Raw genomic sequence first — 4,272 nt, 5'->3', positions numbered from 1 at the left:
GTTTGTATGTAATGTATGAATATAATATACAAGTTTCACTTTTTAAATGGAATTACTGAAATAAATCTACTTTTTCATGATATTCTAATTTTATGACCAGCACCTGTACATGCATGTCAGGCCAGTGTCAACAGTGTTAATAAAACAATCATTTTAAATGTCTTCCCTTTCCAAACAGTGAAACATTTTTACCATTTTTAATTATTTGCATAAATAACTTATTTAATGAATCATAATTTTTTATTGATTCAACCAGAGCTAAACCACTTCCACTGTTTGTTTAGCACCAGTTCTTTTTTTCAGCTTCAGAAACTCTGACCTTAAGAACTGGTYCAATCTCTGCACAGCACCTCGATGAGCCAGAACAAAGAGCCACTTTCATCTGGAACTGGACAAAGATCATTTATTCAGGAGACTTTTAATGTGACGAGGCTCCATGTTGGTTCTCTGGCTGTGGAAAACCAAACTGGTTTTTATAGAACTGGTTCTACACTCAACCTCAAACTCTGTGGGTGAGGGGGTGGAGTTATTTTATTTATCAAGTCAAAATTTAAAACGATTGAAGAAGTAAACATTTTCTCATACAGTATATCAAATACAGATATGAATGTAATTCAGTCTAAAAGTAATGATAACATCTGTTCCTTTGGTCCAGAGCCTTCATGGATCCATGTGTGAACACCCCACTCCAGTGTTTACCACCATTACTGGGGAGAACATGGGTTCCCTTTGGCCCAACTGCAGGTACCAGTACAATATTAATCCTACAGTATACTGTGCATGTTTTTAACAAACACAAGCACAACATGAACTGATCATTAAACATTAATCACAACGTTTAGGCACCAAAAATTTGAGTGTTCAAGATCTTTTCCACTTTACATTCTGGTGTTTTCTTGTTAAATCTCTGACTTTACATCAGTTTTCATTTGAAACAAAATACACTTCAAGGCTTTAAGCAGGTGTTTACTGTCCAATGTTTCCAAGCAGCACCCAAGATCTCTTGTAGTCATAAAACTACCCTTTGTAGGTATCCATGGCACCTTGTCAGAACCGCCTCAACTGGCTCCTGTAAGTGTGAAGGAGCAGCGGCTCTACTTTGAATCTGTCTCAGACAACTGACTTTCTCACACTAACTCGTGTAGTGGAAGTGTCTGCTGTGAATCAAACAGCAGATAAACAGAGGCTGCGATGATCWGTCTGGATTCACCATTTGACTGAACGCCCACCTGTTGTTGGGTTGCACTCCCACTGGGWACTCCCTGTAGACCCAGCATCAGCAGAGGCAGAAGCCCTCGCCGGCACTGACCCCCAAGGCACTATTCCCAGGGCCCAACCATAGGCATCAGGTCTCGAGTCCAGAATAAAGGTTGATTACTGCTGGCCTGTCCAGCCTGGTTCTTTACCCGACAAGCCAGAGGCACGACCATATGACCATTTGCAACATCCAGACCCAATGTGTTGCAGGTTGGGTCCTCAGAGAACCCTCTTCTGTAAGGTACTGAGGGCCGGTCCCATGTCTGCTCTAATTACAAATATTGTTAACTTGCCATCCATGTTGACATTGCCCCAGTTTTACATCAGAGGTTTCCTTCTCCTAGGTGGGTTGCCTGTCAAGGCTCTCAATCCCACCTGCCTGGCTGCTTTTGGTTTGTGGCACCCTACATCTTCTCAGCTCATCCAGGCAAACTTCTGTACACCAGGAACTGGGATCCCCAACCCATCACCTGGGGGGATGCGCCTCAGCGAAAGGGAGCCTAACTTAACCCTAACATAATCACAGCTAACCTCAAGTCTCCAGTCATAAAAACATTTTCTTTTTGTCAGTGCAGCGTTTTGAGATGAACACTTCTCCCCATCTAAAGGATTAGAAATGATGACTGACAGGGTTTATTTGCCAAGTAGACCAACATTTTTGTTAGATTTTTCATATCTTCTCTTAAATGTTTTTTATTTTCTAACAAACTCAAACATGCTCTTGTTATATATGTATATCTCTAGTCAGGTCTTTATGATGATCCAAGGGAATGTTGGTGAAACTGAAGACAGCAGTCCACATCAGCAACCATGGAGGTGGAGGGCACAGCAGAACCAGCCTTTGTGGATGTGGACCAAGGCTTGACGCTGGCTGGCGTGGCCTTTCTCTGCCTGCTGCTGATAGCCATGATCATCCGCTGTGCCAAGGTCATCATGGACCCCTACAGTGCCATCCCAACATCCACATGGGAGGAGCAACACCTGGATGACTGACCCATACAGTACCATCTCACAGCCCTCTCTGACAAACCAGGAGAAAAATGTCTTCTGTTCCTGATCAGTGACATCAACAGGCACTTCATCTCAAACTGAGGATCACACAAGAAAACTAACTGGTTCATCCAAACAGAACGAATTCTTTAAGCACTACTTTTATAAAATGGAAACAAACATATCATAACTTTCAACTTAGTAGGTTTTGGTAGCACAATGTAAGACAGTGAATTTATTTTAAACTCTGATACAATCTGAAGCAGAAAGTCTTTCTGAAGTTGACATTATTTACAGACATCTTTTGGTAAAATTTAAACTGTCTCTAATATTATAATTATTTTTAAAGTAGAAAAATGAAACAAACCACTGATGTAAATCGAACCAACATACAGTAAAATATATTAACAAGAAATATCTTAATGTTTTCTTCCTGTGAAGCAACAAACAGGAGAAAGAACGTGAAGTTTGTGTAATGAAACCATTAGAGCACAGTGAAACTTTTCTATTTACCAACAGTTCATTTTGGCTGGCATGCCTTACTTTCACACAACTAAACTGGAAATACATTCCAACTGTGACCATCTGCAGTTTCCCTTTACACCATCAAAGTCTCAGCTTTAAATCTGCAACAAACCCAACCACCACCGCAGTGTCCAGGAAGCTTCGCAAGGTTTTATGTAGCTCAGGCAGTCAAAGGTCATTTTTGAGAAATAGACATGAAAGACTTCAGACAAGAATCAGATTTAGCTTTAAGTTGAACGTTAATTCAGGGAGAGACGTCACACTGGAGTTAACTGAGTTTCCATTATCATGTAAAACAAGTGAGATTTGCACATGCTCAGTAAGTAGGCTAATTGTTATTAGCATTTGAAGCTAAGGATAATTAATTATACTGCATTCTATGCAATTAAATTCTGTTGTGGGGTTTTAAGTGTGTTGAAATAAATGTCAGATGTACAGATAAACTGTTTATTACTGCAGCTATCACTAGTTTTTAATCCAGGTTGGATTTTGAGTTCTGGACTAGTGAGAAAGCCCAGAACCAGTCACATCAAAAACCTGACAGTGACCAACAGTCCTGATGATCTTTTGGACTTGAAATGTTACGGTTCTGATCTCCAAGTTCAAACAGACCCTCACAAACTAATAAACCATACAAAGAGCTCCTCTGTTCACGTTTCCACGGAGAACAAAGAGAGCAGAGGACATAATGGATCAGTGGTCAGGACTGATGTCTCACAGGAACAAGGTTCTACCACTGGTTTGGACCTCTGTGTGCAGTTTACATGTTCTTCTCATGTTTACGTGGGTTTTCTCTGGGTGCTCTGGTTTCCCTCCACCACCCAAAAACATGCATGTTAGCCTGCCTTCTGTGTCTGAGTTTCATCTGAAGCTGCTGGTTTACAGGAGAGGATCACCTCAGCTGAAGCTGTTGGTCCATGGAGGGACAACTCAGCTAAATACAAACACATTGGGCCTCATGCAAGAACCGGTTCTTATCCTAAATCTCTCTGACTTTTGTTGGTATGAAGGGTTCGTACCAACATGCCACATCAGATTCAAAAAACTCTTCTAGCTTCAGGAAAAGTGTGTAAATGAGCTGCGTAAACTGATGAATGTATCAGGTGCTCGAGTACGAGGAGAGATTAGTATAATTACCACCYTAAAAACACCATATAAGGCTACATTTCCTGCCCCAAATACCAGGAAGTGTTCATTCATAAATGACATCACAAAGTAAAAATAACTTTACGAGTTCAGAGATTGAAGTCCGTCTGTCAGAGATCCAGAAAAGAAAATCTGTCATTTTTAGCAGGTCAGCTGTGGAATTAAAGGAGCTGCTGTTAATGTGTCTCCTGTGGGTCGTACAGTCACAGAAATTAACATCTAAATCATATTTATCTCCCTCTACTTCTGCTCCGCTTTTCATTTGGTCAAATATTTTCATTGACATGTAAACAACTGACATAGTTTTCATTTATTCAGAAGCCACACCGTCACGCACCGTACGCACCCCTGCGC

At 40.8% G+C, this 4,272-nt stretch overlaps 1 long non-coding RNA gene across 2 annotated transcripts; it reads left to right on the top strand.

The window, feature by feature from the left end:
- The first annotated feature begins 69 nt into the window (after positions 1-69).
- LOC106531527 (uncharacterized) lies at positions 70-2,613 on the top strand. Of its 2 annotated transcripts, XR_001311926.1 has the most exons (3): positions 70-512; positions 656-744; positions 2,002-2,613. It is a non-coding gene; the product is annotated as an uncharacterized LOC106531527 (long non-coding RNA). The 2 variants fall into 2 exon arrangements; XR_001311925.1 differs by having other exon boundaries at positions 70-744.
- Positions 2,614-4,272: the final 1,659 nt, after the last annotated feature.

The sequence above is a fragment of the Austrofundulus limnaeus genome, unplaced genomic scaffold (assembly GCF_001266775.1).
Source record: "Austrofundulus limnaeus strain Quisiro unplaced genomic scaffold, Austrofundulus_limnaeus-1.0 Scaffold647, whole genome shotgun sequence".
NCBI classification, from domain to species: Eukaryota; Metazoa; Chordata; class Actinopteri; order Cyprinodontiformes; family Rivulidae; genus Austrofundulus; species Austrofundulus limnaeus.
Note: the sequence above shows the minus strand (reverse complement) of the source record. Positions and strands in the feature narration are given on the sequence as shown.